The 26652-nt window shown below is 42.1% G+C and overlaps 1 pseudogene; it reads right to left on the reverse strand.

The window, feature by feature from the left end:
• LOC115106693 (band 3 anion exchange protein-like) overlaps positions 1 to 19266 on the reverse strand; it is a 43986-nt pseudogene extending 24720 nt beyond the window's left edge.
• Between the last annotated feature and the right edge of the window lie 7386 nt (positions 19267 to 26652).

Here is a 26652-nt window from a genome sequence, read left to right on the forward strand (position 1 = left end):
ACACCGCGACCAAACCAAAATAGAGAATAAAAGGCTCTCTATGGTCAGGGCGTGACACTCCTGTTGCCATTTATTTTGTGAAGTGCACCAATCCCTCCTGCAGCAAAGCACCCCCACAGCATGATGCTGCCACCCCCGTGCTTCACAGTTGGGATGGTGTTCTTCGGCTTGCAATCCTCCCCCTTTTTCCTCCAAACATAATGATGGTCATTATGGCCAAACAGTTCTATTTTTGTTTCATCAGACCAGAAGACATTTCTCAAAAAAATATGATCTTTGTCCCCATGTGCAGTTGCAAACCGTAGTCTGTTTTTTTTATGGCGGTTTTGGAGCAGTGGCTTTTTCCTTGCTGAGCGGCCTTTAGGGTTATGTTGATATAGGACTTGTTTAACTGTGGATATAGATACTTTTGTACCTGTTTCCTCCAGCATCTTCACAAGGTCCTTTGCTGTTGTTCTGGTATTGATTTGCACTTTTCGCACCAAAGTACGTTCATCTATAGGAGACAGAACATGTCTCCTTCCTGAGCGGTATGATGGCTGCATGGTCTCATGGTCTCATTCTTTTGATTTTCCCATGATGTCAAGCAAAGAGGCACTGAGTTTGAAGGTAGGCCTTAAAATACATCCACAGGAACACCTCCAATTGACTCAAATGATGTCAATTAGCTTATCAGAGGCTTCTAAAGCCATTACATAATTTTCTGGAATTTTCCAAGCTGTTCAAAGGCACAGTCAACTTAGTGTATGTAAACTTCTGACCCACTGGAATTGTGATACAGTGAATTATAAGTGAAATAATCTGTCTGTAAACAATTGTTGTAAAAATTACTGGTATCATGCACATAGTAGATGTCCTAACTGACTTGCCAAAACTATAATTTGTTAACAATAAATTTGTGGAGTGGTTGAAAAACGAGTTTTAATGAATCCAACCTAAGTGTATGTAAACTTCCGACTTCAACTGTATGTTTTTTTTTAACAGAGGGAGACCTCCATTAACCAACTACAAAACAGGTGCTATGGATGCAAATGGGTTTTTGCAACACTTATGTATGTGTATGCTCATGTATTGATGCTATTTTAATTCATTCTAATCTATTGTATTATTGTAGAGCCTCCACCCACATTTGCGGGGCTTCAAGTCCAGATGCAACACGGGGTCGGAGGGACGGAGCCTCTCCTGCAGCAGTTTTTCTGGAAGCCGATGATGGACTGGAGCATCGCCCCGTCCTGGATCTCCGTGGGAGGGATCACGATGCTGCAGTCCATGAAGTCAGCCACGGCGTCCATCAGCTCCCTTTCGCCCTGCGCTTGGAACGCCGCCTGGTTGAACACCTGGGATAGAGGGAAAAGAAGAGAGGGGAAAGAAATGGGGATGTGAGAAAGTATGAGGATGATGTCTAGTGTCTTTTTGTATTGTTGTGAAGTTATATATTTGGGCCTGTTTCCCTGACACAGATTAAGCCCAGTCCTGGAATAATTAACATGCTCAATGGAGAAATTGTTTTGCATTTCTCCTAAATGCAGAGTGTTTCATGGTTGTAGTCCTAGAAACACCCATATTTTACATGCATGTACTGATGCTGGTTAAACAATGTGTCATGAATCCCGTTTTTGATGATTACCATTTCCTGTTAACCTGCTCTCATTTCCTGTACAGTTTCGCTCATCTCCACTTCCTGCTCTTTCATTGGACCTTTTAATTTGCTAACTCACTTTGTCGGCCATGAGTGCTGCCATTGCGCGGCCGGTTTCGTGGTAGTCCATGTCACTCTTGGTGGGGCCCACCAGGATAAAGACGAAGCGGACTGGCACTGGGGCCTCCAGGGCCGAATCCAGAACCAGAGCCTCCTTCAGACGCACAAATGCCACCGTGGGCCTCTCCAGGAAGTCCAGAGCTCCTGGTACACATACACATACAAACAAACATACATAAGCATACATAGGTATGACACAGGATGTTGGTGGCACCATAATTGGGGAGGACTGGCTCATAGTAATGGCTGGAACGGAATCAATGGAATGGTATCGAACTCATCAAACATACAGTATGGTTTCCATGTGTTTTATACCATTCCATTCCCTCCATTCCAGCCATTATTATGAGCCATCCTCCCAAATTAAGGTGCCACCAACCTCCTGTGAGGTATGAGAATACATACACATAGACCGGCATGAAGATGTGTGCACACACAGACACACACACACACACAGTGTACTGATTCAAATTCAGATTTGCACTTACCAACAAGCACCATAGAGGCCTCTACAGTGTCAGTTGCATCTCTCTGAGGAAAGAAAAGTAATGTGTATAGTATTTAGTCAAATCAATGATCTAAAATGGTTGTTGACATTGAATTTCTGTGTTTTTAAATGTTGGTATTGTTGATCTATTACTGTTTAGGGTGACTGCTGACTGAATGACACATTACACGTACCCTCTCTTTGACAGAAAAGGTCTGCATCTCCGCCCCCCCGACCAAGGGTTGGCCCTCTACTGCAGTTTGGCTGGGGAGAGAATCACACCTTATATTCACGTACTGTATGTAAGCTCATAGAAAGGCTTATGCCTAGGTAATTTAACAGGTCCCCATTCTATGTAAGTTGTAGAGTTACGACCAGGCATATTCTCAACTGGTTTAACTGGCCCCTGGTCTGCTCCTAACAGCGGTGGTCGGTGGCATTTTCTTTATGAGTATGTGTCACGCGTGCTCCCGCTATCCCTCTCTGGCACTCGAGGGCGCCAGGCACCTGTCACCATCATTACGCACATCAGCGCTCATTGGACCCACCTGGACTCCTTCACATTTTGATTGCCTTCCCTATATCTGTCTGTTTCATCCCAGTTTCAGCATTATTGTCGTTTCCGTTTCCCCTGTCCAGATGCTGTCCGTTTTCTGTTCCTGTCCGTGGTTCTTAAAATGTTCACTCCCTGTAACTGCTTCTCGGCTCCAACGTCGATCCTTACAGAATGCTGACACCCCTATATAAAGCCTCAGGGAGGTTTTTGTTTTTTGTTTTGCTGGTGACATCGGGTCTGGGTGCCGCTGCCAATGGAACCAGGGGTGACTCAGCTGGCTTTTCGGGCTTCCATGCCTTAGCTAGCTTGAGAGGTTTCCTTGCCCCGGCTGGGTCGGCAGGCTCCCACCCCACATCATGCCTCAGCCGGCTCATCAGGCTCCCACGCCTCAGTCGGATCGTCGGGCTCCCCCGCCTCACCGGGATCGTCAGGCTTTCACTCTTCAGCCGGATTGTCAGGCTCCCAGAGCCTCAGCCATCTCGTTGGGCCCCCATGCCTCAGCAGGATTGTCAGGCTTTCACGCCTCAGCCGGCTCACAAGGCTCCCATGCCTCTGCTGGCTCGTCGGGCGTCTACGCCCCCCAGCCAGCTTGTCCAGGGCGCATGCCTAGGCCGGCCCATCAGGCTCGGCCAGGTGGGACGCCGGGTGGCGTCCCTAGAGGGTGGGGTGCTGTAATGCCTGCTCCCACTCTCCCTCTCTGGCGCTCAAGGGTGCCAGGCAGCCTTTCATTACGCACACCTGTCACCATCATTATGCGCATCAGCACTCATTGGACTCACCTGGACTCCACGTTTTGATTGCCTTCTCTATATCTGTCTGTTTCATCCCCGTGTCAGCATTATTGTCATTTCGGTTTCCCCTGTCCAGACGCTGTCTGTATTCTGTTCCTGTCCGTGGTTCACTCCCTGTACCTGCTTCTCGTCTCCAGCACCGATCCTTACAGTATGGCCTTATTTCTACTCCTGCATATTGGATGACTGTCATTCATATTCTGTTCACTTAACTCAATGTAACATCAACAGGTTTAGGCTACTAGATGATACTCAAATTTGCCCTATAACCATCATGAGGTTGCTACAACCTAGCCTTCAAATGAAAGTTTCTAATGTGGGTACATCGGTCGAGAGACAAATTGGAGTAATCAAGGTGACAGACAGTGACACATTCAATACCACCTTGCACATTTTTGCCTACATCTAGCTGATCTGGGGTGTAATCATTAGTCCAAACTGTTTGCAAAAAACTAAAACGAGTTTCTATTGAACAAATTCATGTATGTCCCTCCCCATTTCGTTCCATTTGCTTCCGTTTAAGGAACGTTTTGCAACAGAATTGGCGGGCCCCGGTGGAAATAAATGAATAAAACCTCAAGTTTACCTTAACTTGGAAGAGTTGCAGTGTTGGAAAGCCTTAGTCTTCTAGCTAACATACATAGCATTCCTCTCTGAGTCAGTTTATTGAGTAGGCTAAATTAGCTGCATTAGCTAAGTAAGTGACAGGTTAACAAGGAAGAAATGAGTACAACAAAATATAGCTAGCTTTCTCTCTCTCTCTGCTGCTTCTCCTTCATTTGTGAAGAAATTTATTTTCCAAAAACCGTTCAACTATTGTTTTTCTCTCTCTTTGAGTCAACTACTCACCACACTTTATGCACTGTAGTACTAGGTAGCTGTAGCTTTCAGTAGATTCTCTGATTCTGTGATTGGATGGGCAACATGTCAGTTCATGCTGCAATAGCTCTGATAGGTTGGAGGATGTCCTTCAGAAGTCGCCATGATTACTGTGTAAGTCTATTGAAGGGGGTGAGAACCATGAGCCTCCTAGGTTTTGTATTGAAGTCAATGTACCCAGAGGAGGACAGAAAATACCTGTTCTCAGGGTACACCATGGTGCTACCCTAGAGGGTGCTTTTGAGGCTACTGTAGATCTTCACTGCAAAACGGTGTGTTTTAATCAGTTATTTGGTGTTGTGAATGTATTTAGTATAATTTTATCTAAAAATAATGCTCCTCCCCTTCCTCCTCTGAGTGAGATGCTCCTCCCCTTCCTCCTCACTGGTCCCTTAGTTAGTATTTATATGGACAGTGGTATGGCTTGGCTTTGAACCATCTCCGATACAAAGACCTGAGTAGGACTTTACTATGACAGACCATCTGAACCCATTGCGCTAAAGCCTAGACTTTTACATAGACAGCAAACACAAGTCTGCAGGTCTTAGGCAAGCTGACTAATCATACAAGCGTAGCTTATTGAACACTTAGTGAACATTACCTGCGGTTTTGGAGCAGGGAATGGAGCACTCCATCCCGATCGCTGGGCCTGATCTCTTTCTTGCTGATCAACTCGTCCACTATCTTCTCAGCGATGCCGGAGAGACTGCGCTCCACCCGGTCTAGCATCACCACACCTGAACAATCCACAGGAAACATCACAGGGTGAGAGGTTGAACAGGGCCAGGGAGGATGTTAGAGGGGTGGAAGAGAGAGAGTAACTGCGAAGGAAGGGAAACGGAAAGGGGATACCGAGTCAGTTGCACAACTGAATGCATTAAACTGAAATGTGTCTTCCGCATTTAACCCAACCCCTCTGAATCAGGACATCGATGTAGACTGGTTGTATGGGAAGGAATATGCAGGTGCAGTACCCCTATAGGTAATTTCCTCTTATATTGCAACACAACCTAGAAATACGGGTTCTATAGTTAGAGGGCAGTTGACGGAGCTCACTCGAGCTTCAAGGTCAAAATCTGATGATTTCTCTCAAGATCTTATCTTGATGATATTCACTCATCTTCAAACCTGTTCAAACACTTTTCAATAAATGCTTCCTTTCCCTTTACAAGGTAGCTACTGCAACAAAGACAGAGTTACAACATAGCTTTTGCCAATCCAGTCATGCATGATCACTGATTACCTCACTAAAAGAAGAAGGAACTACCCACTGGGCACAAACTAATGGAATCAACATTCCTTCAATGTAATCATTAATACGTTGGATGTCACCATCTCAACCAAACATCTAAATTAAAGAATAGGGTAAATTAAATCAAACTTGATTTAAAGTGCATTACAAGTTTGATAAGATTTTGTCCTATTCTTTGACATAGATTTTTGGTTGAGATGGAGATGTGAATCGAACATCCAGTATCAAATTATTCATTTTGAGACATTTACATTTAAGTCATTTAGCAGACGCTCTTATCCAGAGCGACTTACAAATTGGTGCTTTCACCTTATGACATCCAGTGGAACAGCCACTTTACAATAGTGCATCTAGGTCTTTTAAGGGGGGGGGAGAAGGATTACTTTATCCTATCCTAGGTATTCCTTAAAGAGGTGGGGTTTCAGGTGTCTCCGGAAGGTGGTGATTGACTCCGCTGTCCTGGCGTCGTGAGGGAGTTTGTTCCACCATTGGGGGGCCAGAGCAGCGAACAGTTTTGACTGGGCTGAGCGGGAACTGTACTTCCTCACTGGATACTGAATTGTGCTTGGTTGTCAAATTTTTTAATTTGACCTTTATTTAACCAGGTAAGTCAGTTAAGAGCACATTCTTATTTTCAATGACGGCCTGGGAACAGTGGGTTAACTGCCTGTTCAGGGGCAGAACAACAGATTTGTACCTTGTCAGCTCGGGGGTTTGAACTTGCGACCTTCCGGTTACTAGTCCAACGCTCTAACCACTAGGCTACGCTGCCGCAACATTGCATATTTTCTGTTTGCATAGATCCATCTGTGCCACTGATTTCATTCCAGTTTGTCTACAAATGAATAATTAATATGTTGGATTCAGGTCTTCATCTCAACAAAAAATAAAAGTTCAAGAATAGGATAAAGCCAGTGGCTCAGATGAAACTCTCCTGCGTTGTCAACCAAACACAATTCAACAATACAGTGGAAAGAAAAAGTACGGGAACCCTTTGGAATTACCTCGATTTCTGCATAAATTGGTCATCAAATTTGTACTTATCTTCATCTAGGTCACAACAGTAGACAAACACACTCTGATTAAACTAACACACAAACCATTACACGTTTTCATGTCTTTATTGAACACACCGTGTAAACATTCACATTGCAAAAAGTATGTGAACCAAATTTAATAACTGGTTGACCATCCTTTGACAGCAACAACCTCAACCAAACATTTTCTGCAGTTGCGGATCAGACCTGCACAACTGTCAGGAGGAATTTTGGACCATTCCTCTTTACATAACTGTTTCAGTTCAGCAATATTCTTGGGATGTCTGGTGTGTACTGCTCTCTTGACGTCATGCCACAGCATCTCAAATCGGGTTGAGGTCAGGACTCTAACTGGGCCACTCCAGAAGGGGTATTTTCTTCTGTTGAAGCCATTTTGTTGTTGATTTACTTCTATGTTTTGGGTCATTGTCGTATTGCATCACCCAACTTCTGTTGAGCTTCAATTCGCAGACAGATAGCCTTACATTCTACAGCAAAATGTCTTGATCAACTTGGGAAATCATTTTCCCGTCGATGATAGCAAGATGTCCAGGCCCTGAGGCAGCAAAGCAGCCCCAAACCATGAAGCTCCCTCCACCATACTTTACAGTTGGGATGAGGTTTTGATGTTGGTATGCTGTCCCTTTTTTTCTCCACACATAGTGTTGTGTGCTCCTTCCAAACAACTCAACTTTAGTTTAATCTGTCACAGAATATTTTGCCAGTAGCGCTGTGGAACATCCAGGTGCTCTTTTGCGAACTTCAAACGTGCAGCAATGTTTTTGTTGGACAGCAGTGGCTTCTTTCATGGGGTCCTCCCATGAACACCAATCTTGTTTAGTGTTTTACGTGTTGTAGACTCGTCAACAGAGATGTTAGCATGTTCCAGAGATTTCTGTAAGTCTTTAGCTGACACTCTAGGATTCTTCTTAATCTCACTGAGCATTCAGTGCGGTGCTCTTGCAGTCATCTTTGCAGGACGGCCACTCCTAGGGAGAGTAGTAACTGCTGAACCTTCTCCATTTACAGACATTTTGTCTTACAGTGGACTGATGAACATCAAGGCTTTTAGAGATACTTTTGTAACCCTTTCCAGCTTTATGCAAGTCAACAATTCTTAATCGTAGGTATTCTGAGATCTCTTTTGTTTGAGGCATGGTTCACGTCAGGCAATGCTTCTTGTGAATAGCAAACTCAAATTTTGTGAGTGTTTTTTATGGGGCAGGGCAGCTCTAACCAACATCTCCAATCTCGTCTCATTAATTGGACTCCAGGTTAGCTGACTCCTGACTCCAATTAGCTTTTGGAGAAGTCATTAGCCTAGGGGTTCACATACTTTTTCCAACCTACACTGTGAATGTTTAAATGATGTATTCAATATAGACAAGAAAAATACAACAATTTGTGTGTTATTAGTTTAAGCACACTGTTTGTCTATTGTTGTGACTCTTGTGAATTTTTATGACCCAGAAATCCAGGTAATTCCAAAGGGTTCACATACTTTTTCTTGACACTGTATTTTCGTATTACAGTAAACAGCTTAAAGTTAAGGCTATCTTACAAATGAATGTAACTGTATTTTTCCAACCTTAAAATGTGCAACACATCCATGGCTACATTTTGAGTTTAGTTTACTGTAACTAGTATAAATCTCTTCCTACTTAATCATAGAAAGCATTAATGTTCAAGATAGCATGCAAAGGTCGCAAGTTGTGGAGATCTTCACACTTGCTATAATAATCTGTGCAGAATCTTGTTGATCACTTGCACTGTGTACTTTTCTTTCACCCCAATTGGTAGTTACAGTTTTGTCCCATTGCTGCAACTCACGTACGGACTCGGGAGAGGCGAAGGTCGAGAGCCATGCATTTTCCGAAACACGACCCCGCCAAGTTGCACTGCTTCTTGACACACTGCTCGCTTAACCCGGAACCCAGCTTCACCAATGTGTCGGAGCAAACACCGTACCAGCTGGCGACCAAAGTCAGCGTGTATGCACCTGGCCCGCCGCAAGGAGTCACTAGAGCGCAATGGAACAAGGACATCCCGGCCAGCCAAACCCATCCCTAACCCAGACAATGCTGGGCCAATCGTGCGCCGCCTCATGGGTCTCCCGGTCGCGACCGGCTGCGACACAGCCTGGGATCAAACCCGGGTCTGTAGTGACGCGATGCAGTGCCTTAGACCACTGCACCACTCGGGAGGCTCTGCAATATGTACTTTTAATGTAATCTCAACTGCAATCCAGGTTATTTGGCTGTGCTATTTGATGAAACACAGTGATAACGCATTAAGTTGTTGTATAAATACAACATATCTGACATTGTATTGCCATTTGAACTTTGTTGTGCTTTTAAATGGTTGAAAGCGCAGATAAGACATTTAGATGACACCTAAACTAAAAAGCAGATATTGTTTTTCCACTGGAATTTAGTTGTGCTTTTAGATGTTTGAAAGCATATTGATAACATATTGGGAATTTACAAAACTTCTGGCTGTCTTTTTGAGTCGGTGAATAATGAAATCTCAGTGATCAACATCTCAACCAAATATTACCCAAACGTCCACTTTGAAATGACGGGGCGTGCCCAGTTGGCAGGCTTTTCAGTCCATTCTATTCTATTCTATTATATTCCATTCAAATTCAAATAAATTATATTCAGATAAGTAATATTTCTATGAGAGAAGGAGGAAGAACGCATTTGAAAACTATTGGAATTGGCCCATTTCCTCCATTCAACTCTATACTCGGTCGTGTTCCCAAATGTTTTTGGCCAGTGACCCCATTTTGATATATATAAATATATATGTATTTTTTACAACCTCACCATGTAAAGAAAGTGATGTAATCAATAGCTAATGTTTCATGTTTTATTTGGGCGCTATGACAGTCTATTACAAATCAGTCTGACAGTACTTCAATCTGAAGGAAGTATGGTTTGAAGTGACTAAAATGCATCAGAAAGGTATCAGGAAGTTCAGAAGATTATCAGGCAATAATTGTGCATGACATTCTGTGTAGAAAAGAACACCATCATCGCTTTCAATTATGATGTTCTCCCCCCCCCCCCGAGTCTGTGTGGCTTGTGAGCATTGTAATAGCTTATAGCTTCAACCGTTCACAAGTTAGAGCGACATTTATAGGAAGTAAACAGAAACCGCTTTGTTTGTCAGGACCTGTTCAGCGGATATCGAAGGTTACTCACATCACAATGGTTCTATGAACCAAGCAGCAATTTTTCTCCAGAGTTTCTCTCGTGACCCTATTTTCAAATCAAGCAACCTACATAGGGTTGCAACCCCTAGTTTGTAAACGCTGCATTAGGGCATGCAACGGAAAACGTCTTAAAACATTTCAGAACTTAAAAATGACAATTAGCATTTCTCATTGGACAAGCCCAAGTAGTTCCTCCCTGTTTCAGTACATTTTCTTCAGTTTGGTGCCTAATGAACACAACCATGGGACAAAACACGAGGTTCTACCTGGACTAAGTAATGTTTCATTTTCAATTTCCATTGCAAAGCGTTTCAAAACATTTCCCACTGTGTACCCTAATAAACACGTCCCTGTTCTGACCTGTGTTCATGGTGCGGCGCAGTTGGATGAGGCTCTTGAAGGTGAGGTAGGAGATGTGTGAGGGTCCCCAACCCCCGGCCTCGGGGTCGTAGCTCTCCTCATAGCCCACCCATCGGCCCGTCTCCTGCCAGCCCTGCTGGTTCTGCTGGTCATTCATCAGCTCGGTCAGCTCCACGTAGGCCTGCATGGGGAGACACAAGATACTGGCAGTGTGGAATTGAGAGGGATCGCATGGGGACTAAATGAGTTCCCAAAGTAACACACATTTTGTCTCCAATTTTTTTTTGCTTAATTCTCCAGCATGTATCAATGTAAATATATATGGAAGATTAAGTAATATTGCAGTATGCCTATGGAAGACACAGGACACTGATGCAGCCAAACTAATTTGAAATAATCCATAATGCCCGATATCGTTGTTACCCTTGTGGCAATACCGGTGCATTTGAAAAAATGTGGCTACACTAATGCAGGTGATTCAAACACCCACAGCCATTCATCATTGGGTTGGGTTGGCGCCCCCCCTTGGGTTGTGCCGTGGCAGAGATCTTTGTGGGCTATACTCGGCCTTGTCTCAGGATGGTAAGTTGGTGGTTGAAGATATCCCTCTAGTGGTGTGGGGGCTGTGCTTTGGCAAAGTGGGTGGGGTTATATCCTTCCTGTTTGGCCCTGTCCGGGGGTGACATCGGATGGGGCCACAGTGTCTCTTGACCCCTCCTGTCTCAGCCACCAGTATTTATGCTGCAGTAGTTTATGTGTCGGGGGGCTAGGGTCAGTTTGTTATATCTGGAGTACTTCTCCTGTCCTATCCGGTGTCCTGTGTGAATTTAAGTATGCTCTCTCTAATTCTCTCTTTCTCTCTTTCTTTCTCTCTCTCGGAGGACCTGAGCCCTAGGACCATGCCTCAGGACTACCTGACATGATGACTCCTTGCTGTCCCCAGTCCACCTGGCCGTGCTGCTGCTCCAGTTTCAACTGTTCTGCCTGTGATTATTATTATTTGCCCATGCTGGTCATTTATGAACATTTGAACATCTTGGCCATGTTCTGTTATAATCTCCACCCGGCACAGCCAGAAGAGGTTTTGGCCTTTCTAGGGAGTTTTTCCTAGCCACAGTGCTTCTACACCTGCATTGCATGCTGTTTTGGGTTTTAGGCTGGGTTTCTGTACAGCACTTTGAGATATCAGCTGATGTACGAAGGGCTATATAAATACATTTGATTTGATTTTGATTTGATCATTGTGCTTTCACCTTTATTCAAGCAAGCAGGTGCACTTGAACATGATTTAGCAGTTTTGCCAAAAGGCTGATTCAGGTGTGTTCATGACTGACATTAGAAGCAATGACCTCTCTATCAACTTTTGCATTGTCACTCCTTTGTCACTGCACACATACAGATCTACAAGGCATGTAGTGAGGGTGGGGTGATGTCGGTCGCCAAGGCACCGACATGCTCGGCTGGTTGCCACAACGAGGGAGGCCGGGTGTAGCTGGTGTCTACAGCGTAAACATGGTGGCGGTAGCCCCCGTCTGCAGTGTTTGTGTCCACTGGTTGTTTTCGGTGTCGGTGTGGAGGTGACAGATTAACTGCTGGCTGTGTTTGGAGTGTCAATAAATGGCGTGTGGCAGAGTGTGTGTGGGTACAAGAGTTTCAAAGGACAGTAGTGTGTGTTTGTTTGTGTGTATGTCTTTCCTATGTATGAATACATTATCAATGGTGACAATCAGTTTGGTGACAACGGTGGCAGCTATGACATAGTGGTGGCAGCTATGATATAATGTATGTGTGAGGTGGGAGGGTGTGTGTGCAACGGGGTTGAAGTTTGTTTTGGTTCTTGAATGAACCCTCCTGCCCCTGCCAGTCACAGGTGTACCTCAATTTAATTAAGTGCATTTCAGGGTATCCACTAATGGTTGTAAAGGCTGATAGGCCATGGGAGGACAGGAGCGGATACCATGGTGTAGCTGAAACGGAGACGTTTAATTGTGAACATACGTTCTATGTAGGTCTGTCAAATGATTAAAACATTTAATTGAGTTAATCGCAGAATTTGCTATGATTAAATTAATTATTTGCAAATTCCAAATTTGCTCAAAGTGAGCTGTAATGTAAGATTTTTTTATACAAAAAACAATTACAATAATATTGTCGTCCTGATTTGTCTAATGTAACGGTAAGCTAAACGAGGTAAATTGAGAAATCACACTTTCTTTAACCTCAATGTCAAAGCATGTGGCTTAGTATTGGCTATTGGAAAGGTTATGTATGTGTAAATCCCCCCCTGTTGTATGTGTGTGTGCTGTTCTGCCTGAGGGTCTGTATGCATGTATGAACTACACTATTGATAAGCTGCACTTCAATGGCTTTTAACTCTTCCCACCGACGGCTGAGTCTATCACATCAACTGTATCGGAAACAGAATATCTCCATCAGATTGCTCAGCATGTTGCAGATGTCTTAATGCTGCGGCACAAGGTCCTAGCCTTAAAACACTGAGAGACGGTTTCCAGACACCGATTCAGCCAAGTCCAAGACTAAAATAAATGTTCAATTGAGATTCTCCATTTAAAAGTGGTTCTTAGTCCAAGGCCAGGCTTCTGTTTCCGGGAAACCATTTCTGAAATGTATTGTAGCAAAAAGGGGGACATAGTTAGATTGAATGGAGAACTCTATTTTCCCAGGGGTGGACAGCACAGGCAGCACAAAACACAGTATTAACACACTTCGAAATCAGTATAAAGTATATATCCGTATATATATACAGTATAAAGTATATACTGTAGAAACGTGTTGGCGGGACCACTTACCTGGCAGTCTCCCCTGGGGTTGGCGTTGGTGTTAACGTTCAACGCAGCTGGAACATAGAAAGGAGGCTCTGATAAGCATTGTACATAACCGTTCCTACTTCTGTCTATACAATACATCATTGTCCGATCATCGTTGTTTGATTGATACACTTTACACATGAATATGAACATTCTCAACAGTATCCTCTAACGACTAGATCCCTGCCTAAATGCCTAAATGCATTTTGGTTGTAGACATTCAAGTATAGAGAGAAGTTGTTTTTCAACCATAATTATAATTTCCCCAAATCCACTGCAGGCTTGCTGGCCAGATTTGGATTGTGGGCTGTAAATTTGCCACCCCTGCTATACAGTTTATTCTGTACTGTGCAACTGAATGAAATACAGTGAATCTACAGAGAATTCAGAAATACTTTTTCCACATTTTGTTACATTACAGCCCTATTCTAAAATAAAATAAAATTCCCTCATCAATATATACACAATACATCATAGACAAAGTGAAAACAGGTTTGTTGAATTATTTGCACCTCTATTAAATTAAATCATCTATTAACATACACTACCGTTCAAAAGTTTGGGGTCATTTAGAAATGTCCTTGTTTTTGAAAGAAAAGCACATTTTTTGTCCATTAAAATAACATCAAATTGATCTTATTGATTGAATGAGTGGGTACACAGTGGAGTCAGAAATTATTTACACCCTTGATAAAGATGAGCAAAAATAAGTGTGTAAAATTTTAAAAAATCAAGTACTGAGCTATATTGTATGCTCTAAACACTTTGGAAATTATTTTCTGTAGTACTAATACAATTTCTCAGATAAAAATATTTAGTTTACCAAGTAATATAATTTGTTCTCAAAAAGGTAAGGGTAAAAATGATTGACACCTCTTTTTCAATACCTTTAAATACCTCACCTTGTGAGGAAAATGGCTCTGAGTCTTCCTCTAAAATGTTTTATGAGTTACACATTGGGAGGGATCGAGACCATTCCTCCATACAGAATCCTTCCAGATCCTTGATATCCTTAGTCTGCGCTTATGGACTGCTCTCTTCAATTCAAACCACAGGTTTTCAAGTCCGGAGACCGAGATGGCTATTGCAAAATGTTGATTTGGTGGCCAATTAAACATTTCTTTATGGATTTTGATGTCTTGCTGGAAGAACCACTTGTGGTCAAGTTTCAGCCTCCTGGCAGAAGTAAACAGGTTTTGAGCAGAAATGTCCTGGTACTGGGTAAAGTTCATGTTACCACTGGTGTGCGTGGTCAAGGAGCTCTTTATTCCTGCTCATTAACGTATGAGTGCATGTATTCCTGTGGTCCTGTCTTCCTTGTTACATAAAGTCTGTTGTGGCCTGTCACAGCATCCACAAATCTCTGACGGGAGCTGAGGATAGAAGTTGTCTGTGATAACAGCATGAATTATTTCCAAAACAGAGGTAGTAAAGGGTAGTAGAGAGTCAGATTAGGCAGACTAGACAGGTGTGTGTGTGTCAAGGTTATTATAGTAAACTAAAACTGAAACTAAAATGAAAACTAATCATGAAAAAACGATTTAGTAAATAATTAATAAACCCGATTGAAAAAAATAAATTACACTGAAACTATTATCTTTGACTCCAAAACTAAAATAAAATAAAAACCATATGAATTATGTTTTGTGGGGGGCAAAAATCACTGGTTGAATCAACGTTGTTTCTACGTCATTTCAATGAAATTATGTTGAACCAATGTGGAATGGACATTGAATTGACATCTATGACCATAATTTTTTATTTTCCAATGGGGTTTTAAAGCTTCCGAATCTGGCGGGTCACATAATTTAAAGGTAGACGACGTTGCCATGAGCAGCACCGCAGATATTGGGCTTATTTGAGTGGTAACGCTAAAGCAAACGACTGTAGACGAAAGTGGAGGAGTGAAGTCGCGGGAGGTGCATCTGAGACAGCTGAAAGTCGCACACTAATGTGGATTTCCAACAGCAAGGCTCAGATCAACATGGCAGTGTTGCCCATTGTTTATAAAAGGTTTTCTTTATAATGTCGAAATAAACATGTATCTTACTCCCATATAACACACTCAAAAACTCATAATACAATATTTTGTGTGTACATTGTACAATCTCTTAGTGAGATAGAGCCTCAAATATCACATTCATTTGTCTATATCCACTGTACCCATAAATCGTGGCAAATTGGTTCCCATTTCAGGCATATCTTTGGTCCAGTTCGCATGGGTCAAATCAAATCAAATCAAATGTTATTTGTCACATGCACCGAACACAACAGATGTAGACCTTACAGTGAAATGCTTACTTACAAGCCCTTAACCAACAACGCTGTTTTATGAAAATACGTTTAAAAAAAGTCAGAGATAAAAAAACTAATAATTACAGATTAGCAGTAAATAACAATAGCGGGGCTATTTGCAGTTGCCATACCAGGTAGTGATGCAACCAGTCAGGATGTTCTCGATGGTGCAGCTGTAAAACCTTTTGAGGATCTGAGGACCCATGCCAAATATATTTTCAGTCTCCTGAGGGGGAATAGGTTTTGTCGTGCCCTCTTCACAACTGTCTTGGCATGCTTGGACCATGTTAGTTTGTTGGTGATGTGGACACCAAGGAACTTGAAGCTCTCAACCTGCTCCACTGCAGCCCGGTCGCTGAGAATGGGGGCGTGCTCGGTCCTCCTTTTCCTGTAGTCCACAATCACCTCCTTTGTCTTGATCACGTTATGGAAGAGGTTGTTGTACTTGCACCACACGGCCAGGTCTCTGGCCTCCTCCCTAAAGGCTGTCTCATCATTGTCGGTGATCAGGCCTACCACTGTTGTGTCATAAGCAAACTTAATGATGGTGTTAGAGTCATGCCTGGCCGTGCAGACATGAGTGAACAGGGAGTACAGGAGGGGTCTGAGCACGTACCCCTGAGGATCACAGTGGCGGGTGTGTTGTTACCTATCCTTACCACCTGGGGGCAGCCCGTCATGAAGGCCAGGATCCAGTTGCAGAGGGAGGTGTTTAGTCGCAGGGGCTTTATCTTAGTGATGAGCTTTGAGGGCACTATGGTGTTGAACGCTGAGCTGTAATCAATTAATAGCATTCTCACATAGGTGTTCCTTTTGTCCAGGTGTGAAAGGGCAGTGTGGAGTGCAATAGAAATTGTATCATCTATGGATCTGTTGGGGTGGTATGCAAATTGGAGTGGGTCTAGGGTTTCTGAGATAATGGTGTTGATGTGAGCCATGACCCACACATCCTGGTAATCAGTCTGGCCCTGCGGCCTTGTGAATGTTGAGCTGTGTAAAGGTTTTACTCACATTGGCTGTGGAGAGCGTGATCACACAGTTGTCTGGAACAGCTGATGCTCTCATGCATGTTTCAATGTTACTTACCTCAAAGCTAGCATAAAAGTTATTTTGCTTGTCTGGTAGGCTCGTGTCACTGGGCAGCTCTCAGCTGTGCCTCCCTTTGTAGTCTGTAATAGTTTGCAAGCCCTGCAACATCCGACGAGCATCGGAGCCGGTGTAGGACAATGTGTGATCTTAGTCCTGTATTGACGCTTTGCCTGTTTGATGGTTCGTCAGAGGGCATAGCGGGTTTTCTTATAAGCTTCCGGGTTAGAGTCACGCTCCTTGAAAGAGGCAGCTCTACCTTTTAGTTCAGTGGGGACGTTGCAATGAGTGAGCTTCTGGTTGGGGTATGTACGTACAGTCACTGTGGGGACAACGTCATCGATGCACTTATTGATGAAGCCAATGACTGATGTGGTGTAAGAATCCCGGAACATAATCCAGTCTGTGCACGCAAAACAGTCCTGTAGTTTAGCATCTGCTTCATTTGATCACTTTTTTTTTTACAGACGGAGTCACTGGTACTTCCTGCTTTAATTTTTGCTTGTAAACAGGAACCAGGAGGATAAAATTATGGTCAGACTTGCCAAGTAGAGGGCGAGGGAGAGCTTTGTACGCGTCTCTGTGTGTGGAGTAAAGGTGGTCCTGAATTGTTTTCCCTCTGGTTGCACATTTAACATGCTGATAGAAATGAGGTAAAACAATTTAAGTTTCCCTGCATTAAAGTCCCCCACCACAAGGAGCGCCGCCTCTGGATGAGTGTTTTCCTGTATAAAGCTCATTGAGTGCGGTTTTGGTGCCAGCATCGGTCTGTGGTGGTATGTAGACAGCTACGAAAAATACAGATGAAAACTCTCTAGGTAGATAGTGTGGTCTACAGCTTATCATGAGATACTCTACCTCAGGCAAGCAAAACCTCGAGACTACCTTATATATCGTGCACCAGCTGTTGTTTACATATACGTATAGGCCCCCGCCCCGTGTCTTACCAGAGGCTGCTGTTCTATCCTGCGGATAGAGAGTATAACCTGTCAGCTATATGTTCTTAATGTCGTCGTTCAGCCACAACTCGTAAAACATAAGATATTACAGTTTTTAATGTACCGTTGGTAGGATTTACATGCTTTCAGTTTGTCCCATTTATTTTCCAGCAATTGAACGTTAGCTATCAGGACTGAAGGCAAAGGCAGATTAGCCACTCGTCACCTGATCCTAACAAGGCACCCTGATCTTTTTCCTCCAAATCTCAGTTTCCTTCTCCACCGAATGATGGGGATCTGGACCTGGACGGTTGTCTGTAGTATATCCCTCCCGTCCGACTCATTGAAGAAAAACTCTTTGTCTAATCTGAGGGGAGTAATCACAGTTCTGATGTCCAGAAGCTCTTTTCGGTCATAAGAGACGGTAGCAGCAACATTATGTACAAAACAAGTTATGAACTACGAAGAAAAAAAAGAGCCGATAAAACAGCAGCCCTCCCCTTGGTTGACAATAGAGCCTCCCAATATGCAAGTGACAACTGCAGGATGAAGTTGGTGAAGAGCAACTACAGAAACTTGCGGTCGACTGCAGTCAAAACTTCATGACCATTGATCACATGGTTTTTGACATTTTTTTGCTCTAGAACAACACACTTTGAATAACTTGACAACATTTATCTGCTTGAACGAGCGCAATGACATGAGCACGATGTAAAACTTTGCTCTCATACAGTCATACGGAGTATCTACGAATGTACATGGGTGTGCTTCACACTGCTACAATGTGGTAGATACGCGACCAAAACGCTCCTGGTTTTTGCAGAAATTTACTCAGCACCACTACTGTTTACTTCGTGCATCTACGTCATCTCGCTGAGTTTACCTTTAAACCTAACCTAACCCATCATCTTATGCATTACTTCCCCACAGTGGCAAGACCTGACATCCCCAAAAACACATCAAAGTTTTTATAAAACTTTAAATAAATAAAAACTATTAAAGTGGATCTGAAAACTAACTGAAAATAAACCAAATGTCAAATAACATTCTTAAAACGAATAGAAATTAAAATGAATATTAAAACACTAAACTATAATAACCTTGGTGTGTGTGTGTGTGTGTGTGTGTGTGTGTGTGTGTGTGTGTGTGTGTGGGGGGTGGGGGGGTGGGTGGGGGGTGGGGGTGGGTGGGTGTCTGTGTAGATGTATACAAATTGATCCAGCATGAGTTTTGTATGGATAACCAATGGAAATATACACAGTGCAAATGAGGTGGAAAACGACTAGCATCTCAGATCTCAACTTCCAAATACAGTACAAATACAATGATTGCCACTGAAATTGATATTTGCACAACTATCAAACAAAAGACAGTTTTTATAACTAACAAAGTGACAATTCAATTTATATAATGTAAATAGTAAATGCATTGTTCCTATCCCTCTGTTACACCCTGAGAGCTTTCCTGTGGGTTCATTCATGTAACTCTGTAAAATTGTATGTGGCGGTAAAAATGTTGCAGGATGGCAATGATAAATAAGATAACAAACAGAGTTATAATACAAAAATGAACCGTTAATTATCCATATTATGAACCGAATATTTTCGATTGAGTTAAAACATTTGCATTGCTGATCATTTCCGGCCAACATGCAGCATAATCATTTTTCATCTTGCACAATATTATCACAATAACTTAAAATACTATTTATAAGAGTAACGTTGATGGAAAAGCTTAAACGTACCTGCACCACAAACCAGCCAACCCGACCACTTTGACAAGCGACTGGCCCCCTCAATGCAAAAAAAGTGTGACTTTATAAACACCACCTCTTTATAATGTCTGTGACTGTGGCCTTAGAATGGGACACACACACACACACACACACACACACACACACACACACACCACTCAGACTCTGAGCCAGTGTGTTCCCAATGTCACCCATAATATTGATAGTAAATACTGTCACTTGATAACCTCGGACCAGTCTGACTGTCTCACTATCCCGACCGTCATCTTATCATCATATTTATTGGCTATGTTTGGAATAAACAAAGGATAGGATTACACATATTTATTGGCTATGTTTGGAATAACCACCGGATTACGCTGGGCCAGGGGCACAACTTTCACTGGGGAGGGGGGGACTTGACCCCCCCACACACACACTTAAATTGCATTTTTGCCCCCACCCCCAGTTTTATTATTGCAATGTGATGCAAAAAGTGTTATTGGTGTGCTTTATGACCCTGCACACGCTTCAGAGCGGTCGGATAGGCTGTTTGGAAATTTCAGACTGCTGGATTTAGGACCACGTGACCACCACAGAGCGTGGCGAACGGAGGCAGCTGTTGTCTGTGTGTGTTGTGCTTTTTCTCAGAGTTGTAAAAGCAAGCAGAGCAGAAATTGGCTACTCTTTATTTGACTGATGTAGCTGACAAGGTAACTGCCCTTTGACATAACAGAAAAAAAGCATTTAATCCCAGTGCTGAGCTATTAGTGTACTGACATGTAACGTTAGCTAATGTTTCAGGTAGCAGTATCTAACAGCTGTTGTGTGTATGAAAATGTTTTGCAGCCTTTGCTTTGTCCCGTTTCAACAGATGTAAACTTGGCTCATTTTCGCCAGTTGAGCTAGCCAAAAGTTGGCTAACGTTAGCTATTATTTTATACCTCAATCACACTAGACACGAACCAAACGATGAAACCAGCGACCAAATTATTGAAGACTGATATTCTGAAGTTTTGTGACAGCTCAATGTGAGTTTTTATTAGAGTCAGTATAGCAATGTTGTACTGGGAAAATAAAGAGAGTAAACAAATGTAAATGATGATGAAGGCCAGTGATGAAGATGTGTCTAGCGACTTGCTGACGCCAAGGCCCAGCTAGATGACACAATCCCGATTTGTAACATTGTTTGCATGACAGACCATCTGTGGGCTATCACAGGTGTCAAACACACCTCATCTGTGGCAATCTCGAAGCAGAGATTGAAGTCCTAGGGTCACTGAAGCCAGGGGAGCTGAAGACTGATGGAACTTGAATCAACTAAATGAATGTCACTGTGTGAATAAAATGGTCATGTTTATATTGTTTGAAGAGTTCATAGGTAAAACAATTGTAAAATGTTTCATTGTACTGTAAGTACTATGGATTTATTGTTACAGAGAAACTGTTTCATTCTGTTCGTCGGACGGTGCATAGTTCAAAGAGGAGCGACACAGGGGTGCACCCGTATAATTTAGATTAACATTGTGATGATTAGATCCAAGACTGTATGTGTTATTTTCATGCTTTTGTTTTAATGTTTTGGGCCATGTAAAGGGATTTTAATTATACGATGGGAGATACTAACATCTTGCAATACTAATATCGCAAGACGCAAGATATTAGCTCTTTGTTCATTAGTCTCTTAATAATTGCATAACGATTAACCTAAACACCTGCATCTTATAGCAATCTGAGTGGTGACGCAAGGCTCGCAACTTTGGCTACACCCACTGGATACAATTAGGGGTCTATAGCCTTCGAATAATAATGGAGTCAGATATACATCATATTTTAGGATATTAGACCCTGTACACTAATTCTCTGTCATCCTCAGATGAAGTGAATTTTCACTATTCTACAATGCAACGTTATTGATCTGTCAGTTTCCCTGGCTAATTCCCTACTTTTCACACTGACACGGTATAAACAGCTATACAGGCTTCACTGTCATGGTGCACAGTCAGTACACAACACTATGATCATCATGTCTTAGCAGGATCATCATTCTGTCTGTACAGAATAAAGTGGAAAAGTGGACAAGGTTTGAAACTACTGTATTCTAAGGAAGTCTGACAAACCTCTAAAGTTTATTTCCAAACTGTATCAAGGGTTGATAGAGGCTTTTCCCGATGACACAAAACATGTCAAACAAAAATGTGAGGAAGACCCGGGAGACCCTATTGATGATGATGAATGGATCCTCATTTAAAAGTTGCGAGCTTACACCGCAGGACTTAGAGGTACCCAGCGTCATGGCTTCATTGCTCCAGACCACCACAAGGGGGAGATAGAGCACTCATTATGCATTTGGTTACCAATGTTTTTATATGACCAATCATATCGAGAGGTTCCAATGACGAATTTGACGCGAGCCACCCGTCCCTGGTGACTTTCTTCAGCAAAGATGGCTGACAAAACACTATGGTGGAAGCAAATGTAAGTAGTTATAACGTCATAATGAGTCAAGCAAAACATTTACAATTGAGAGGAATATGTTAGTTAATGAAGAGACAAACATTTGAGCATATTGTTTTGTCATAAAGTTAATTTATGAAAATCGCTATATAGCAAGTTGGCTGACTAGCTAACATTAGCCAGCTAGCTAGCTAGTGTTATGACATAATGAATTTGTAATTCGTGTTGTTTAATGTTTTAGGGACTCCTGAGAAAACCAGCAAACCAGGCTGTCGTCTTGTGAAACAGCGGATGTGAAGAATCTATCTAGCTGAAGCATTTACTGCAAATTGAATATACAATTGTGTTAACTTGCCTTACTTATATTTTCCATGCAATACAGCTGAAGTAGCATAGCTAGCTATCTATTTGTGTGCTTATTGTGTAGTGGAGGATAAAAATAACTGTATACCTAGCTTCACTTTGAAATTATGGAGTCCTTTGTGCAAATCAGATGTCAATGTAGCCTGCATAAACCCAACCTCACTCTGGATTTCCTTTAAGTTAAAGGAGTTACCTTCAACAATTCAATGTTATTTAGTTAGTCTACACAAATGAGTATGGAAGCTGATCAATGTCTGAATGTGCTGACATGATAGCTCAGCAGAATTGAACACAGCTTGTTTCAAAGCTAAGCAGTGTACACACAGGTAGGCATCTGTATGGTAGACTTGTTCTCACTAAGTGTGTTACCCTGCATATACCAGTAGGAGTCCATGTCTAGTCAAACTCAAAATCATTTCAACCACCAAATATATATGGGATTTTCAACATGAGAGAAGAGGGATAAATCACATCATTCCTAAAGGTACGTAGAGGGACGAGTCTTGTTCCTCATAGGCCATGGCATTGCATTGGAGAGAGATAGACCTGAATTTAAATGGAATTTTGTTTTTACTCCTCCTCACGTGACTTACCACATCGAGCGAGAGATCTGTAGCTACTGACATGTTTCTCAAGTCCGTCATTTTTTGACAAGTCAGCAATTTTTTCATATACTTGCAATACATCACAATATATGGCATAGAAAAGAGCAGGAACTCAAAGTGACATTACATTTTTTAAAGTGAATCTGAAAGGCAGGGGTTCTACTTAAAGCCCCTATCAGTGTTGAACGCCCCTCAGCCCATCATAAAACTGTAATCTACAGTACATGCAGCCTCTGTCAGTGATCTCACACACAGAACAACATACAATTGTCACCTGACATTGTAGATAAATGCTGGAGGAAAAATGAATAAACATGTTCTCTGAGCCTACACCACAATTGTTTTACTGACTATCGGTTGTTGAGGTTTGTGTTATCAGTTACTTATTAAAAATCTAAAAGCATAGGCTTTAAGGAAAATAATAATAGGTTTAAAATAGTAAACTAATATAGAGCACGGAACATTTAAGTATCTACACACTGGGACAATGTCTCATGTTGAGGGTATTTCAATAATTACACCAGATTATTAATAAATAGTTACAATTTGGTTTGAGAGATATTCAATTAGACATTAATTTCCAAGTCATTATATAAACAGATCATTCTGCGTTCTTTAGATAATTCATCATTTGTCTGGAAACAATATATAATATATTATTACACTTTTGTCATAGAACACAATCATGAATTTACAGGGCTTCAGACTGCACTTCTACAACCCAATAAGTAAATAATACAAATAGATCAAATTGATCCCATCTTACCCGGGAGAGGTAATCCAGATGTGGCAAAGTGCCAAAATGTTAAAATGACTCAGAAGGCGCAAGTCTGTGATCAACGACCATAATGCACAAGGGTAGAAACACCCACCCCTGGGGTATTCCTCTCCAACTTTTACATTATGCACTGACCTACAGTCAGTTTATAGTCTTTCGATCCTAGATCAGTGCTCAGGGGGATCTTTTCAATAGCCTGCGGCTCGTGAAATGGTAACACCCCCCTCGACCACTTTGTTCTTCCCACCCCCATAGCCATCCATGGATGAGGACAAGATAAACCTCTGTCCAGGGTACACAGTTTTATCGCCCATCCACATCTGGTTGAGTCAGGGGGATATCCCACCACAGATCATCCCCTCCCTAACCGATCCAAGAGGCCATAGGTTGGGCCCCTACACAACAGACGCACAACTGAGTGACAAGAAAATAGGCCAACCATGTGCTAGTTTTAGTCAATGTGGAGGTTAGATTGAGAAATGGGGGTAAAATAAAGAGATAGTTACATCTTAATGTTTGGTTATGACATACTTTGGCACTGGCCCATGTTTTTGGGGATTCCCTTTTTGAGGTGGACCAGGGGCTTAATTTAGTAAAGGTGCACTTGCACTTAAAACACTCTACTGCCTCAAACACACCTACAGCGTCATTGCGCAAAATGGTACGCAGCATCATCTGGATATGTGTGCAACAAAAGTTCAACATTCACCTTCTACTACCATTTCTGTCAAGCCATACAATTTGATGCATACATTTGATTTATACAACGTATGCACCACACAGAACATACTGCAACTGCCTCTGCAACGCAATGCTGCAAGGCAAACACAGCGTTCCATTGGAAATGAATGTACTGCTGGTGTACCAAAAGGCAATGATGCTGTAGGTGTGATCGAGGTGTAAACCTTGCGTGTGCCAGTTTCCCCTCAAAGGTTGGTATTTATACATTTTCAACTTGTGTGTGTATCTCCAAGCACAGCTAAGACCATGGGTACACACAACTTCTAATGGTTGAACAATTGTGTTGCAAGCAAATATGGTTCTCATGGGGTAAATGGAGGTGTTTGATGCACAGGAAATATAATAATGGTATGCTAATAAAAACATTAAAACATGGGCCTAATGATTAAACAGATGCATTTGCCATTGCATGTACTGAACAAAAATATAAATGCAACATGTCAAGTTTTGGTCTCATGTTTCATGAGCTGAAATAAAAGATCCCAGAAATGTTCCATATGCAGAAAAGACTTATTTCTCCCAAATGTTGTGCACAAATTGTGCAATTGGCATCTTGGAGGCAGGAATGTCTACCAGTGCTGTTGCCAGATCATTTCATGTTAATTTATCTACCATAAGCCGCCTCCAACTTTGTTTTAGAGAATTTGGCAGTACATCCAACTAGCCTTACAACAACAGACCATGTGTAACCACTCCAGCCCAGGACCTCCACATCAGGCTTCTTCACCTGTGGGATAGTCTGAGACCAGCCACCCAGACAGCTGATAAAACTGTGGGTTTGAACAACCAAAGAATTTCGGCAGAAACAGTTAGAAACTTTCTCAGGGAAGCTCATCTATGTGCTCACTATCCTCACCAGGGTCTTGACCTTACAGCAGTTCGGTGTCATAACCGACTTCAGTGGGCAAATGTTCACCTTATAGATGGCCACTGGCACACTGGAAAAGTGTGCTCTTCATGAATTAGCGTGTATGGCATTGTCTGGCCGAGCGGTTTGCTGATGTCAACCTTGTGAACAGAGTGCCCCATGGTGGCAGTGGGGTTATGGTATGGGCAGGCAGGCATAAACTACCGACAATGAACACAAATGCATTTTATCGATTGCTATTTGAATGCACAGAGATACTGTGACCAGATCCTGATGATTTCCTTATATTCCTTAAAATCTTTTGAAATTGTTACAATGTATTGCATGACAGGTCTCCTTTTCTGACATGATTGGTTTATTCCCGCTGCACATTTTTATCCATTACTCATTCAAACGCCAAGCATCGTCAAAAGTAAATTGACCGGTAGCAAAATATCTGACACTAGGTAGGTTACAGTAATGCTGTGCGGTCGGAGCTCAACATCATAACCTATTTCATCTCAGAGGCACCAAGGCAGCCACGATCAAATACTGATGAACAAAATATTAAACAGCAATTAGAATAGTGTGACCAGACTTCCACGTTTTTGGTGGCCGGTCCCCAGCTGTAGCTGTCCCTGGAAATGTCCCCGTTCTTAACTGTGAGTTAAAAACAGACCGCAGAGTGAAATAATATTTTACGTGGCAAGACCAGGCAAGCAGAGCCTACCGGTTGACGTCTCAATCACATTGTGCTTGTTTTGGCCAACAGAGGGGGCTGCTTGCTATATCAGCTTCATTCACTCTTCTTCTACTAACTACTTGCTCGGGCTAATTTTAGAGAATACTGCTGTGGAAACTCGGTCTGAAACTAGTAAGTGTCAAAGTGAATCCACAACATCACCACAAATGTCTCTTCAAGCCAGGTCATTTGAGGCAATCATCAGGATCTGGTCACAGTATCTCTGTGCATTCAAATAGAATCGTTTGAGATACTAGCTAGTGATGTTATTATGTCACAATGTATTATATAGATAGATTATCTGCTCTATAAGGTTTTAAATATGTTATGCTATCTAACATTAGCTATATAGACTAAGTTAGTTAGTTATCTAGCTAGCTAGCTAGTGTCATTGTAGCTAGGTTAAAAAACATTCACATGTGTTGGACGGGCTATTTTGAAAATATTATTATATTAAATGAATGCATAATTAATTGAGAATATTTATTTGTAGATGACAATTTTAATGGTTTGGCATTTTAATAAGTAGTGTGAAAATATATTTTTAAATTTTCATGGTTAACATTAGCATAATGTTTTCTGTTAGAGTGGAGAGGAAGGAGAGGAGGAAGACTGGATGAATGTGTCACGCCCTGACCTTAGAAAGCCTGTTTATTTCTCTATTTAGTTAGGTCAGGGTGTGATTTGGGTGGGTATTCTAGTTTTCTATTTCTTTGTTGGCCGGGTATGGTTCCCAATCAGAGGCCGCTGTCTATCGTTGTCTCTGATTGGGAATCATACTTAGGCAGCCTGTTTTCCACCTGAGTTTGTGGGACCTTGTTTTTGCATTGTTGCTGTATAGCCCTGCAGAACTTTACGTTCGTTGATCTTTTGTTGTTTTTTTGGTGTTCATGCTAAAAAAA

This window comes from Oncorhynchus nerka, linkage group LG23 (genome assembly GCF_034236695.1).
Source record: "Oncorhynchus nerka isolate Pitt River linkage group LG23, Oner_Uvic_2.0, whole genome shotgun sequence".
NCBI classification, from domain to species: Eukaryota; Metazoa; Chordata; class Actinopteri; order Salmoniformes; family Salmonidae; genus Oncorhynchus; species Oncorhynchus nerka.